At 49.0% G+C, this 16,043-nt stretch overlaps 1 protein-coding gene across 3 annotated transcripts in view; it reads left to right on the forward strand.

The window, feature by feature from the left end:
• INPP5D (inositol polyphosphate-5-phosphatase D) overlaps positions 1-16,043 on the forward strand; it is a 150,310-nt gene that overhangs the window by 19,779 nt on the left and 114,488 nt on the right. The window lies entirely within an intron of this gene.

The following is a 16,043-nucleotide window of genomic DNA, read 5'->3' on the forward strand; positions in this document are numbered from 1 at the left end:
GCTATTTGTGGTCCATGGGTATGAAGAGGAAACGAAGGTGAAGCAGACTGCCCAGAGATGAAGGGAAAGGAAGGGCTGTGGCTTGGCCAACTGTTGCCTTCATCTCTCAAAGGAGAGAGAGGAAGTGGCTCAGGAGGGAGAGAAGGGAGGTGAACTTATAGGAGAACAGACCATGTTTTCTGAGGGGCTGCGAGACTAGCACAAAACAGAGCCTTTCCATTTGTAGAACTCTGTTCTGTCCGAGGCTGATACTCACGGCATCTGATTTCACCATGCAAAGTCAAAATGTGCAAAACTTGCACTTCACTTTTTTTAAATATTATTTTTGAGACGGAGTTTCACGCTTGTCGCCCAGGCTGGAGTGCAGTGGTGTGATCTCGGCTCACTGCAACTTCCACTTCCTGGGTTCAAGTGATTCCCCTGCCTCAGCCTCCCAAGTAGCTGGGATTACAGGCGCCTGCCACCATGCCCAGCTGATTTTTGTATTTTTGGTAGAGATGGGGTTTCTCCATGTTGGCCAGGCTGGTCTTAAACTCCTGACCTCAAATGATCTGCCCACCTCGGCCTCCCAAAGTTCTGGGATTACAGGCGTGAGCCACCCCGCCTGGCTGCAATTAAATTTAAAAAGAAAAATCAGCTGCACCCATCCAAGCCGGGGAAGGCCACCCTAAGCACGGCTTTGTTTTGCCACAAAATGTGACAACTGAGTGTGTGGAAGCCAGGAGAGCTATTCTTATCCGGCTGCATGAAGAGCACATGGGGGTGGTAAGAAGGAAGGAGACAAAGTTTCCACATCCCCACTGGGGGGCAGGGGGATATGTGTGTGTGTGTGTATGTGTGTGTGTGTGTGTGTGTGAGAGAGAGAGAGAGAGAGAGATGCTCAGTTCTCAGGGACTAGAGTAAGAGACACTGCAGTGCATCCACGTCCCAAGCAGAGTAGCCGGGGTAGACAGAGGTTTGGACATCATGTCATGGAAGAGCAATGACGGCATTGGAGAAGTTTGGTTGAGAAGAAAGTGGAAGTGGGAGGGGAGAGGCGGGATACACTCCGGTTTCAAAGCTTGAAAGGAATGATTCATTTTGTGTAGAACTAGGATGCAGTAGTAGACAGGGAGCTGGACTCAAGGTGGGAGCAAACCACAGGCAAGTCCCTGGGGGCAAACATCCCCCAGGAATTGTCAAGAGGGAGAGCGTGGTGAGGAGAACGCCCCTCAGGAAGACGGTTTATGAGGATGGAAGGAATTGGTTCGAGGAGCAATGTGGCTGCGAGAAACCCAAGGGGCGTGTGTGATGCGGTCTGGTCCAGGGGCTGTTTCCTGCAAGGCCTCCTTTGGAGATGTGAGTCTGGGCTCAAGCAGAACCACTCCCCGTGTAGTCAGGCTGGCCTTGCTGCCAGCTGCCTTATCCTCCTGCCCCTGCATCCGCTGCAGCCTCCAAGGCACATCTGCTGGAAGGCTTTCCACTGGCCTAGGGCGCCCGCAGGTTTGGCCCGGTTCTTAGTAGTCGCCAGGAGCAGATGTTGGCACACCTAGTACAAGAACGCCCTTTCCAGCGCTTGGCAGCTATTTGCCATGAGAATGTCTGTCTCTGACATGGACTCTTCACCATGTGTGGGATGTGACTGGCGGAGGGGAGCCCTGTCTGGGGCAGGCAGTTGGCTTCAATGACCTCTACCATTTTTTCCAAGTCTAGGAGGGCATGAGCTATTCTGGCAGAGTTGGCGTCTGTGACAGGTGGTTTGCTGAGAGGAGTCGGCAAACTCTCTTAATTTAAAAGTTGGTCGATGCTTTTGATCTTTTTCCCCTTTGTGGTTTCTTCTCTTCCTTCAAAGTGAAGAAAACTTTAAGTATGACTGGAAAAGACATGACTGTGGCTTCTAGTAGAGTTGGCACCCGCGGCCTGTAAATGTGTAGACTGCGTTTCCGGTTTGCCCCTCTCTGTCACCATCACGCTCTTGCTACTGTGACGTCTTGTGACCCTGGGAACTGCTGATGAAATCCGGGGCCTCATCGGACTACGGGGGGGTGGGGGCGGTGCAGGGAACAGAAACTCACCTTGGCTGACTGTGTAAGGGTTAAGGGGTGGGCCGCCTTTGTGGAGATGTGCAGAGTCAGGAAGCAGAAGGCCGCCCTAGGGCCTTGGGACCAGAAGAACATAGGGTCTGCACGCGGCTTCTCCCGTGGCTCAGCTCTTCTCTGTGGGGCCGCTCTTCCTCGCCAGCAGCCTTCCTTCTCAGACCCCTGTCCTAAGAAGGAGTCTGATGGCTCAGCCTCCATGGCTTTCTCTGCATGGGCCACTCAGGGGCTGCCAGTCTGTGTATGAGTTGGCTGTCTTCAAGCAGATGCCCCCCTCTACCTCTCGGAGATGCGGACAGTCATGGGGCAGCGTGGCTCCTTAAGGTCTCTGCTCAGCCAGGGCAGTGGGTGGGCAGCTTTCATAGAAGAAGGGCAGCCCTGCTGGACATATCTGCTCCTGACCCTGGCACTAGGCCCGTGACCTCCTCAGTAGCCGACGTGGTACAGGGAACTGTGGGCTTAGGTGGTCTGAAGAGGTTTCCCTTCAAGGTGAATTAAAGGAGAATTCTCATAGGATCCTCCTAGGTGGACTCACCTATGAGAATCTACCTCCAAGAGTAAATGACAGCAGATGTCTACTGAGGACCAAGTGCACACTCATGCCCAATTAAGCAGACTCAGAGCCCTTCGGGGAAGCTTTAGCAGTTATTGATCTCTGCCTATTTTAACTCAAGTTCCTCTTTTCATGTTGAGGCAAAACCTCACAGTCTTTTCTAAGCTTAGCCACAGTTTCTAAATAACTCATTCCTGACACCTGAGCCTGTTCAGTGCCACCAGAACACGAGGCTCCCCAAAATAAGAATCTGGACTGAAACTTTGCCAAGTGAAGCTCCGAAAGGCTTTCATTGTTTCTTAGTTTAGTAACTTTAGCTCTTTTCCTGGTTCTCTTGTCAACACCAAAGATCTCATCTTTGTTCTTTGCAGACCAGCTTCATGGAGTTGGCCCACATGTCATAGCCTATGACAGCCCCGTATCAATCAGGGAGAGGAGCCACCTCACCTGGGGGACTCTTTTCCCTTACTCCATCTTTCACCGACTTAAAAAAAAAATCTGAGATGGGAGGGCAGGATGCAAACTGTAACTTCATCCAACCCCCTCGTTCTAAATATGAGTGTTGCTGAGAACTGCGGAAGTTGGAACTCACAGCCAGGCCTCCCGGCCTCCCCAGCTAAACTTTCTTCCTTCCAGCCTAGAAGGTGTTTCCAGGCCTGGCTGGAGTCTCCTGGAGAAGGACGAGCCCAGGACTCTGCCCAGAGGGCAGGGAGACAAGGCAATGTGGCCTCTCAGAGAGCTTGGCCTCTTGTCCTTCCCACGGTTGTAGATAATATTTGATCCCAGGTGGCATCTGTCCCTTGTGGTAAATCAGCAAGGCGCCCCTAGAATGAAAGCAGACTCCACTCCCGGCTGGGATCTGGGTTCAAGTCCAATTTGGCCAGCCATGTGGCCTTGGACAAGGACCACCAAGAAACTGCTGGAAAGTAGAGCTCACACACATACCTCCCAGCACAAGGAAGCTGCCGAGGAGGACGGTGGAGACAGTGGAAAACTGGAGGTGCTTTAGAGGATTCTAGGCAGTGCTGGGAGTGGTGGGGAAGGAGGGGTAAATTTTGGAACTCCATCTCCCTCAGCTCTGCTCTTTGGGCTGTGGGCTTCGTGTCTTCAGGGACCTAAGTAGGCTCTGGAACCGTTAAGCAGTTGTTCAACAGCTGCTGTGCCACTCAAACTCTGAGAACCTTCTGGACTTAGCTTGCACTGCTTGTCCTGGTTGGGGGAGGGTCGGGGCAGTGCTCTGAGCCCTGCATGAAGCCAGAGGAAGGCAGGATGGCTCAGCCCCACAGGCCTGACTCTCCCACACCAAGAGAGCAGGTTTCTTGTAAAGCCCAAACTCCTTTCTTGACTTGGAAAGGGAAGTGACTCTCCTGTAAGAGAAGTGGTGCCCATCTTGAGCTGCTCGCTGCAGACTGAGCTGGGAGACTGCTGCTGCCTTTGAAATGGCCCCTCTCTGGGAGAGTAAGGAAGAGTCTGAGGCCCTGCAAGCCGCCCTCATGGGCCAGCTCCAGGGTGGCCAGGGAGGCCTGGAGTAGCCTCAGACGTGTCGCATAAATGGTTGTCTCAAACCCAGGGCCACAGTCGAAGCAAAAGGGGCCCTTCGGCTCCATCCTACAACCTTTTGGCCCTTGTGTCCTTTCTGACATCCTTCCCACCAGGAGGAATAAAGCAGAAAATTAAAACTACCCATAATCCCCTATCACATCAATGTTCTCTGTGAACTTCCTGTCTTTTCTTGAGGTTGAGATTGTATCTAGGATATTGATTGTTTGAGTCAAGATGGGAGCACCCTCAGGTGTTTCTGTTTGTTTTGTTTTGTTTTTGAGACAGGGTCTCGCTCTGTAGCCCAGGCTTGAATGCAGTGGCATGATCTTGGCCCACTGCAACCTCTGCTCCCGGGCTCAAGCAATTCTCCCACCTCAGCCTCCTGAGTAGCTGGGATGACAGGTGTGCACCACTATGCCCAGCTAAATTTTGTCTTTTTCTGTAGAGCCCGGGTTTTAATGCAAGTTTAGATGGAGAGTTAGAAAATATCTATCTCGTAGACCCTTTCATTATTCTTTCTGGATTTGGAAGAAAAACTCCAGTGACCTGAGCCATTCTGGTGAGTTCTAAAGAAGAGACACTCGTGACTCAAGTCCCTGGTCCCTGACGGTGGCTGTCACGTATCTCTGGGCGGCATGGCTTTTGGAGAGGGAAAACAAAACAACTTTCTCAAAGCTGTTCCGTCACAAGCATCCGGGAGGTGAACGGTTGAGCCATTGTTATTAAGCTCAGGAAGCGAGTGGCAGCTGTTATTGTTCTGAGTGGTCACCGAGTGAAGTAAAGATTCCGTCTGAGCCGCCGGGCAAAGGATGTGGCTCTAACACACTTCCTGAAGTTGCACAACAAGGGGCGCAGAAAAGGCTCAGGGCACAGAAGCCTACCAGGGCTGCGTGTGTGGGCTCTGCAGCCATGCCAAGGACAGCGGGCCCTGTGGGGGTCCGTGCTGGTGGAGCGGTTCCTTTATGCTATGACACTCACCTTCTAGAAGCCTACATTTTGAATTGGTTTTTCTATCTACTGCAGAATATGGACAGATCTATTTTCCAAGCCTCTGAACATCTCAAAACATCTTAGTCTACACATTCAAGAGTAATTTGATAGATATAAAATTCTTGGAACCAACTGTTCGCTCAAAATCCTATACGAGGTTCAGCACTGCCTTCAAGAAGGTAGTGTTACGGACCAGGCACAGTGGCTCAACACTGTAATCCCAGCACTTTGGGAGGCCGAGGCAGGTGGATCACCTGAGGTCAGGAGTTCGGGACTAGCCTGGGCAACATGGTGAAACCCCGTCTCTACTAAAAATGCAAAAATTAGCTGGGCGTGATGGCTCCCAGCTACTCGGGAGGCTGAGGCAGGAGGATTGCTTGAACCTGACAGTCAGAGGCTGCAGTGAGCCGAGATCTCACCACTGCACTGCAGCCTGGGTGACAGAGCAAGACTGTCTCAAAGAAAAAAAGAAAAAAAAGTGTGTAGTGTTATGAATAGTTCTGAGTACAAAATCCAAGGCCAAACTTGTGCTGGTTCCTATAGAGGGGACCCATGTTTTTGTTTTTTTCTACTTTGAAGCTGGTGGGAATTCTTTTCCAGCTTTGTCATTTTCCTTTCACTGATGGTGCCTGCAGTGTGTTCAGCTTGTTCACTTTGCAAACTCTGTTCTTTGACACAAAAGACCTTTCTTCTGTTAGGTCTTTGAATCAGTTTTTATTCCAGCTCTTCTGGCATCTTTCTCCTAATCCCCTGAGAAAGCCAAGCCTCCCCTCATTTTCTAGCCTCCTGAGGTACACATGCCCTTGTGACCGAGAAGCCCTTCCCTCTTGTGTGGCTGCAAGATCCCTAATCCCTTCCCAAGTTTGTCAGAGAATTCTGGAAAGAGTGTCCATGCCATTTGTCATCTCTACCTACAAATGACTGTCTTTATTTTCTCCCCATCCCCACTGGCCATTTTGCCCTTGCTTCTCCATGTTCCAGAGCCTTCTGGTTCACCTTGTCCCAGATCATGGGCCTGTTTCCTGTCCTTGTTACCCAAAGTGGTCTAGAACTGATATCAATGTGTACCATGTAGCTGACAAGTTTAGATTGGGGAATAGGATGCAAGTATAACCAATGAGGTGTGAAGAGAAGGGCTCTGTGGGCTTCTAATAAAGGTCTATTTGTCTTAAAAGCAGACATAGGGATAAGATAGCCTCTTTCTTTCTTTCATTTTGGGACAGAGTTTTGCTCCAGTTGCCCAGGCTGGAATGCAATGGCATGATCTCAGCTCACCGCAACCTCTACCTCCTGGGTTCAGGTGATTCTCCTGTCTCAGCCTCCCAAGTAGGTGAGATTATAGGCACCTGCACCATGCCTGGCTAATTTTTGTATTTTTAGAACAGATGGGGCTTCACTATGTTGGCCAGGCTGGTCTCGAACTCCTGACCTCAGGTCATCTGCTTGGCTTGGCCTCCCAAAGTATTGGGACTACAGGCATGAGCCACCACGCCGGCCAAGATAGCCTCTTTCCTACCTTTGGAAGCTGCCATAGGATGTGACAGCTGGGTCTCTGCTGCTACCTTGTAACCATGAGGAGATGTAGCCGGTGAGTGAGGCCAACACACGGAAAGGAGAAGTGAACCTGGGTCCTGGATGATGCCCTTGAATTCGCTGAACAGAATGAAGCAACCTGGGATTTGCCCTGTCTCTAGATTTTCTGTTTTGTGAGGTAATTAATTCCGTTTTGCTCAAGTTAGTTGAGTTAGGGTCTTCTAACAGCTAAAAGTGTCCTAATATACAAAAGTGTAAACTATCCTAGGGGAATTTCAGAGCAGAAAAGTGAAAATTTCAAATTGAATATCGAGTTTCACTGCACCAAATGCCCATGAGCCATGCTCTGACAACGCAGTCCCTGGGTCTTCCCTCTCCTTAGCCTGTGTTGTGTTTCTGGGACCTGCTCCAGCCCTGTCCCAGACATTCCTAATGACTTATGTTCCTGTCAGACATCCTCGGGCTCAACATCTCTTTCTCCAACCCTAACCAGAAAAAGCACAAAAATCAGTCAGTGTTTTAACAATGTCTGTGCACTGAGGAGGCATCTTGATTTCTTGCTTATTGCAGAATGGTTTCGTTTCTCATCTTGACTTTGCCCTTCGAGATCAGGTTCCGGGTCTAATTGTGTCTGCCAGATTTGCAAGAGGCCACGTAGGGTTTATCAAATAGACGAAAGTCTTTCTGAGAGGTCTCGCTTGATCACCCCAGAAAAACAGTCACCCCACCCTTCACTTGTTGCTCTTTAACCCCTTACCCTCCTTTCTTTTCTTTGTGGCACTTGTGACTATCTGATTTTATATTTATTCATTTATTTTTATTTTTCTCTATCATCAGGCTGGAGTGCAGTGGCACAATCTCGGCTCACTGCAACCCCTGCCTCCTGGGTTGAAGTGATTCTCCTGCTTCAGCCTCCCGAGTAGCTGGAACTACAGGTGCGTGCCACCACACCCAGCTAATTTTTGTATTTTTAGTAAAGACAGGGTTTCACCATGCTGGCCAGGATGGTCTCGATCTATTGAACTTGTGATCTGCTAGCCTCGGCCTCCCAAACTGCTGGGATTACAGGTGTGAGCCACCGTGTCCAGCCCTGATTTTATATTTTAAAATATACATTTTTTATTGACTTATTTATTGTCTATACTAGAACTATTCCTAGCACATAGTGAATGCTTGATAAATATTTATTGAATTAACTCTTCTGCCACTTTTAAAAAGATAGGAAGTGCTACAGGTTTCGTTTAAATTATGATTTATCTCACCCTTGCTGCAGTTATCAATCTTAAATTTGTCCTCCACAGGATCGGCCATTATCTGTTGACTTGCTTTTCATGCCTTGGTCAACTTCCTCTGCTTTCGGGAAGGGTTCTCTTTTCTGGACTCAGTTCTGCTGTAGCTCCCTCCAAAGTGGATTCTCATTTCAGCATTGAATTGAGCTCCTCATTTTTTTTTTTTTTTTCCCCTCAAGATGGAGTCTCGCTCTGTCACCCAGGCTGGAGTGCAGTGGCGAGATCTCGGCTCGCTGCAACCTCTGCCTCCTGGGTTCAAGCGATTCTCCTGCCTCAGCCTCCCAAGAAGCTGGGATTACAGCCGCGCACCACCATCCCCCACTAATTTTTTGTATTTTTAGTAGAGACAGGGTTTCACCATGTTGGCCAGGCTGGTCTCAAACTTCTGACCTTGTGATCTGCCTACCTCGGCCTCCCAAAGTGTTGGGATTACAGGCGTGAGCCACCGCACCCGGCCGAGGTTCTCATTTTGTTGCAAGCCTGCCTTGCCTGGCTGGTCTTCGGCCTTCACTGGCCCTGTCGTTCATCTCTCTCCTCTTCCTGAGATTTTCACTCTGGGGTCCTAAAGGCCTTGCCTTTTGATGTCCACGTGAGGCTGCCGATGCTTCCCAAGATGTCCCGAGACAAGTTCCAGCAGCTACATTTCCAGAGAAGGCTCTTCCTCGGGTCTTCAGGGTGGTATAATGTCCTGGTTCCCTCGGGGAAGCAGTTTCTTCTCTCAAGCTTGTTTCCTCCTCAGAAACACTGGGAGGCCAGCAGTACTTCCCTCCTGTGGAGATTGTGAGGACTAAAAGAGATGGTTTACGTAAACATGCAGCTTATGTCTGACACGTGACTCCATGGATGACTGTTTTAAAATGGCGAGGATGCACAGAGGCCAGTCAGCTCACCGGCACCAACGCGGGGTCACTGGGCAGAGGCCCCGGCCCATGACTGGCCAAGAGCTAGGGATACCAGGCACAGGGGAGGGAGAAAGGGCTGAGACATCGGGACACAAAAAACTCAGGAGTCCTGGGATTGGCAGCAAGGCCATCCAAAGGGGCCTTGGAGAGGAGGACGAGTGCCTGGAAATCCTGACTGGCCCTGGATCAGGGCCCAGGAGCAAAGGTCATGGGGGACGGAGGCACCAAGTAGGGCCCCGAGACTCTGTCTGCCTTGGGACCCTCTGAGAACTGGGGTTGTCCTGTGCCTGCTCACTGGGCGTACGTCACTGCTGCTTTGGATAACTGAGGAAGACAGAGTCGGGGTGAGGGCGAGGGTGGGTGCCTGGAGTCCCACCAGGTGACAAGAGAGAGCCTTGAGGACACAGGAGGGACCGGAGGGAGGTCCCACAACTCCCACCTGGGACCTATCTTATCATACCTTTCTGGCCTGGTTCCCTTTTGTTGAGCCCCTGTCAGGAGCTAGGCACTTCATCTGTGTTCTTTAATCCTGGGGGAGGGTTTACGACTATTGTTGCTATGATTACTATTCCCATTTTTTAATTCAAGGAAACAAAGGCTCAGATGAGATAACACTGTTTGCTTGTTTCATAAAACTTGTGACAGAAGAGGGATGTCATTGGAGCCATGCTGTGGCTCTGTGCCCTGCAGGCTGGAGGGTGAGCTTCACACAAACGCTACTGGTCTTTGTTTCTCCAACCACCCGAGGTTCCCCAGCTATGCAACCAGCTAAGGGCTTTGCAGTTATTTGAGCCATGATCCTTCCTGAATGAGACCCAAGATGACTCTACTTTTAAGCCAAGTCCAGTGAGTGTTACAGCCGTGTGTTCTGACTATATTCCTTAAGGGTCAGAATGACAGCTTAGAGATTCCCGACAGCTCATTCATTTATTCCGTGAATATTAATTGGGAACTGAACATACTAATACAACAGCCAGCCTCAGAGACAGTCCGTCCTTCACAGGATGTTCAGTCTAGAGACCAATGACAAGCAATTTTCACGATTAGACTCCGAAGCCCAGATTTTTACATCTTGAGGTGGAAGGGTCTCAGGAAACTTCTACAGTGAAAGGAGCTCCCCTCAAGTGGGAGGAAATGAACGGCCCAGCCATGCCTTCCAAAGAACCATCTGAGAGGCGCCCACCCCCTCTTCTGTGCTTCCAAACAATCCCCCCACTCAGTGTCCACATCCTCACATTGTGGGGTGGTAGGCGGCCCAATGTCTGTCTCCCCCAGTGAGCTGTGGGGGCCTTGAGAACAAGGGTGAGGGTCTCAGTCACCCGAGTGTCTGCCCTTGGGCATAGGACAGAGGATGTGTCGCCATCCCCTGAATGAAAGGCCCAGCTAGACCGGCTTGAGAAGAGGCTTCTGTTGACCACTCAGTGCCCACAAAACCTCTGAGGTTAAACTTAATCTGCCCTGTTCTTAGCAGATTGTACTTCATTTTGAATAACCCCAGGAGAGAGAAATCCAAATTTCTCTCCCAAATATTGAATTAATCCATACATGAGCAGTTAGTGATTTTTATAAAGAGATTTGTCATGGAAGAGTAGTTCCTTCATTACTGCTCTTCTTGGCTGTCTGAGTTAGGAGACCCTGCCAGGCTGGTGGCCATCAGGGTGCTTGACCCATCTCTCCACCGTGTTTGTGCCCCTCATGACTGGCGGGAAAAGGGGTCTGAAATCTTGAAATGGAGAAATGTGTTTTCCAGAATCCAAACATCTCTCACAAATATATGCTACAAGACCCTAAAAAGAGTTCTTAGCGCCTCACACAGACACAAGGACAGAACACGGGAACAAAGTCCCAGCCTTTAAAGACAGAAAACAGACTTTCCAACAAGCAGATTAAAAGTCACTCGGGGTTGGGCTTGGTGGCTCATGCCTGTAATTCCAGCACTTTGGGAGGCCAAGGCAGGTGGATCACCTGAGATCAGGAGTTCGAGACCAGCCTGGCCAACATGGTGAAACCCTGTCTCTACTAAAAATACAAAAATAGCCAGGTGTGGTGGTGCACACCTGTAATCCCAGTTACCCAGGAGGCTGAGGCAAGGAGAATCACTGTAACCTGGGAGGCGGAGGCTGCAGTGAGCCGAGATCACGCCACAGCACTCCAGCCTGGGTGACGAGAGCAAAACTCCGTCTCAAAGAAAAGTAACTCGGAAGTCTACATGAAAGATACCACTGGCTGCTTGGGAAACCAGATGATAGAACTGCTTTCTCCCGTGACAAAGGCTCTGGGGAGATACTTACTCTTACAACACTAAACACCTTCCTGCCCCCAGGGTCTTGGTACCTGCCCTGCCTTGTGCCTGGGACTCTATCCCCCAGGTCACCATGTGGCTGACTGGCCAACAGGATTCCTCCAAGGCCTTTTCCCAGGTCTTCCCATCTAATATCATGCCCTGTCCCATGGCCGCTCCTTATTGCACTCCTGTTTTTTCTTCATAGCCCTTATCGCTGTCTGCAAGGGGATTCATCTCCATTGCCACTATAACAAATTTCAGCAAACAGAGGGGTTTAAAACAACACAAATGTATTATCTTGCAGTTGTGCAGGCCAGAAGTCCAGAAGCTCTCACTGGGCTCGGATCAAGGTGTTGGCAGAGCTGCACTCCTTCCAGAGGCTTCAGGGGGAAATCCCTGTTCTCGCCTTTTCTGGTTTCTAGGGGTCACTTTCATTCCTTGGCTCGTGGCCCATTCCTCTGTCTTCAGAACTAGTAATGGCCTGTCAGGTCTTTCTCATGACGCTGTTTCTAGGGCTCTGACTCTCTGCCTCCCTCTTCCCCTTATGAGGACTCTTGAACATAGATTGGGAAAGCTGAATAATTCGGGATCCTCTCCCAACCTCAAGGCCAGCACAGGAGCACCTTATCTCCCCCAGGCCGTGGTACATAACAGCCATAGGTTCCAGGGATAAGGAGGGGTGGGGAGGCGGAGGCCGTTCTTCTTTCTACCACAGCAACTATCTTGATTATGTATTGACTCACTCATGTATTATCTGTCTCTACCACGAGGCTGTCAGACTCACGAGAGCCCAGACCTTGTCTATCTCGCTCTGCACTGTCTCTGTAGCACCAGAAGCATGCCAGGCTCATCGGGGAGCTGCCCCAGGCCCTGCCCCGCCACGCAGCTTCTCTCCAGGCTGCTTCCAGGGCTGGGGACTCTGGGCTTGCCTGCCAGCTGTCACTTCTGTCTTCCCCAGAGTACCTCAAGAGTTTTACAAAAAGAAAAGAAGCAAGCTAGAAAGAAGAGCATTTTAGGGCTATGTAATTAAGGATAAAAATATCCCTCACAGGCTCTGGGCAATGGGGAAATTGGAGATTGCTTGCGTTCCTGGGCCCAGTAGAACCACGAGGGCTTTTCAAACATAATGATTAGCGCAGGTTTTTAGCGTTGATAAGCGTGTGTAATGATGAAAGCCATCTATATGGGTGTGCGGTGCCAAAAGATGTGTGTTTAAATTCTCGAAGGGGAGGCGTTTAAACGGAGCTGCATGTAAATACGGGACCTTTGCTTCGGGTGAGAAGGAAAGGGGAAATGGAAACAGCGAGGAGTCGAGCTTCCTCAATTACATGTGGCAGAAGGAAACAGCTATTTCAAAGGCAAACATTGAACGTGGGAGGTGGAGGAGGCCTTGGATGCTCCCAACAGCATCCCTTTAGCCCTCGATCTCCCGTCCCTTCTTCCATCTTGAGACAGGCCAAGGAGCCCCAGGTCCATCACTGTCTGTGGCTCCCAGGTAGCTAGGGGTGCTCCCAGCCCAGCCCCCAGCAACCCCCCACTCATCTTCATTCTCAGCCCTACCTGACATGTTGCCCCTGACAGGGCTCCGTAGATTCCTGCTGGATGGAAAAAGGCATGGGTGAAAGAATTTTGACTCTAAGATAAAAATGGTTACCCAGGAAGAAACAGAAAGAGAAATGAAAGAATGTGTCTTGAGAGAAATGGAACAATAAGCAGACTTCAATCTGAGGGCTTTCTGAAGTCAGGTTCTCCTTCATACGGCTTCACGGGACACTGCATTCCTCTCTTGTCTAATCTTTCTTTTCTTTTTTTGGACGGAGAAGGATTACTGCAGATAAATATTGATAATTTCTGCTTTTTCTCTTAGGAAAGTAGTGAGGGTGAGGAAGTTCAAATCGAAAATACAAAACAGAAGTAAAATCCCCTGACGTGGAAATAAGCCTTCCTTCTTGGGAAACTATCAATGTAAATATGTTTCTCTAAAATGTAACTTTAGAGTCTGCAATATATTTGACATCTTAAAAATGGTCTTCAAGACTTTACGGTAAGGCCAGGTGCGGTGGCTCATGCCTGTAATTTCAGCACTTTGGGAGGCTGAGGCAGGCGGCTCATTTGAGGTCAGGAGTTCGAGACCAGCCTGGCCAACACAGTGAAACTGTGTCTCTGTCTAATTCAAAAATTAGCCTGGCATGGTGGCAAGTGCCTGTAATCCCAGCTACTCAGGAGGCTGAGGCATGAGAATCGCTTAAACTTAAACTCGGGAGGCTGAGGTTGCTGTGAGCTGAGATCGTACCACTGCACACTCCAGTCTGGGCGACAGAGTGAGACTCTATCTCAAAAAAAAAAAAAAAGACTTTATGTTACGCACATCAAGTGTTCAATGAGGCATTTGTTAGAGATGGACAGTCCTCAATTTTGGGGTGAAAAGATTTGCAAAAATTTGTCAATAATAATGTCATGATGTCCAAAGCTGGTCCCACCACTGGCTCTCTCCTGCCACCTGCCCAGAGGTGGCTTCAGGCCACACTCCCCTGGCAGAAGAACACGCTATGAATGCCTCTGGAGCACCCTACTTCTGCCTCCTGGCCCATTTTCCCTGTGCTGCTCCCCAGAGTCTGAGAAACAAATGTTGCCTGTGTCCCCTCCCTGGTAGAGCCTGAGAGATTCTCTACATCTGCACTGGCCAGTGCTGCAACCACAGGCCACATGGGGCCACAGAGCACTTGGAATATGCCCCCTCCCCCAAAAAAGAAGGTTCTATATCTCATGATAATTTTATTGCACATTGAAATCTTAATATTTTGGACATATTGCGTTAAATATATTAATCAAATTGATTTTACCCCGATCTTTAAAAACTCCGAGGCTGGGCATGGTGGCTCACACCTGTAATCCCAGCACTTTGGGAGGCCAAGGCAGGCAGATCACTTAAGGTCAGGAGTTCGAGACCAGCCTGGCCAACATGGTAAAACCCTGTCTCTACTAAAATTACAAAAATTAGCCGGGCCTGGTGGTGCGTGCCTGTAGTCCCAGCTACTCCCGAGGCTGAGGCAGGAGAAATGCTTGAACCAGGCAGGTGGAGGTTGCAGTGAGCTGAGATTGCCTCGCTGCACTCCAGCTTGGGCAATAGAGCGAGACTCCGTCTTAAAAAAAAAAAAAAAAAAAAAAAAATTCTAAAATCTGGCTGCTAGAAAATTTAAAACTGTATGTAAGGCTCACATTACATTTTCACTGGGCATCATTGCTCTAGAACCTTGCTGCTCAGAGTCTGGTCCACAGGCCAGCAGATCAGCATCACCTGGGAGCTTGTTAGAAATGTGGACAATCAAGACCCCAGACCTGGGAATTCAGAATCAGCGTTTGAACAAGATCCCCGGTGATCCTGGTGCACATTAGGGTTTGAAGACCATGCATGGGCGGGGGAGGGGAATGGCAGGCCGTCTCACTCACCGTGGGAGGGAGTGCAAATCCCGGAAAATGTTCTGGAGGGCAAATTGCCCATGTCTATCAACATCTGTAATGTCTGTGTCCAGTGAGGAATGTTCTCCCACCCCTAATGTGTCCAACAAGTCACGCGGACAAAGATCTATATTCAAGGACACCCACTGCAGCATTATTTCAAATAGGGGTCAAAGAAGAGCCCTAACAAACAACCTCATGTTGCCTAGGTTCGCATTCAACCTAACTGTGATGAAGAGAGAACTCCTTAAATACACTGTGGTTCAGCCAGTGGAAGACTATGCGGCTGCTTAAAAAATTAAAGCAGAGCTGTGTGTAGTGAGTTGGAAAGATCTCAAACATTAAACATAGAAAAGTTGCAGGTGATATTGTTATAGGAGGGTTTTTGGTTTTTGTTTGTTAAGGGATAGATTATATACACAAGATTGCACATACATAAGAGTGTTGAGATAGAACTTGTATTTTAGAGATGGGGTCTCACTGTGATGCCCAGGCTATTCTTAAGCTTCTGGGCCTGGCCAGGCATGATGGCTCACACCTGTAATCCCAGCACTTTGGGAGACTGAGGCAGGTGGATCACCTGAGGTCAGGAGTTTGACACCAGCCTGGCCAACATGGTGAAACCCCATCTCTACTAAAAATACAAAAATTAGCTGGGGGTGGTAGTGGGCGCCTGTAATCCCAGCTACTTGGGTGGCTGAGGCAGGATCATTGCTTGAACCTGGGAGGCAGAGGTTGCAGTGAGCTGAGATCGCACCATTAGACTCCAGCCTGGGCAACAAGATTGAAACTGTATCTCAAAAAAAAAAAGAAAAAAAGAAAAAAAAAGAATCAACTCCTGGGCTCAAGCAATCCTCCCACCTCGGCCTCCCAAAATGGAGACAGAATTGTTAAAATAATTTTTTTTGTTTTACATTTAAAAGTTATACCTCAGCTTGGTCAAAAGAAATTAAAACAGTACCAAAGGAAATACATCAGAACTAGAGGCCCCCTTTTCTCATTGGTAACCCTAATGGCCTGCAAATCCCCACCCTAGTCCCACTGTTGACAGTTTCTCAGATACTGTTTTCATATGTTTTGTATATTTATATTTGTTTTTGTAAATGGGATAATACTGTATACGCTGTTCTGCGATTTGCTTTCTTCCCTTAGCAATCTGTCCCTGAGATGAATCCAAGTTCATTCACACATCTTTTTGCTTTTTAATGGTTGAACAATAATGGATGGATACATAGATAGATGATTTTCTTTTCTGTTGTTCTTACTACAAAAGACAGATGCTACAATAAGCAAGGCTTGCGTGTGACTGTGCATACAAGCTTTCTCCAAGAAAAACTATTACTGGGTTGAAGGAATGCATATATGATTGTAAATACTGCCAAATTGCTTTGCCCAGGGCTCTTCCGAGTGACCTTC

This window comes from Theropithecus gelada, chromosome 12 (genome assembly GCF_003255815.1).
Source record: "Theropithecus gelada isolate Dixy chromosome 12, Tgel_1.0, whole genome shotgun sequence".
In the NCBI taxonomy this organism is placed as follows: Eukaryota; Metazoa; Chordata; class Mammalia; order Primates; family Cercopithecidae; genus Theropithecus; species Theropithecus gelada.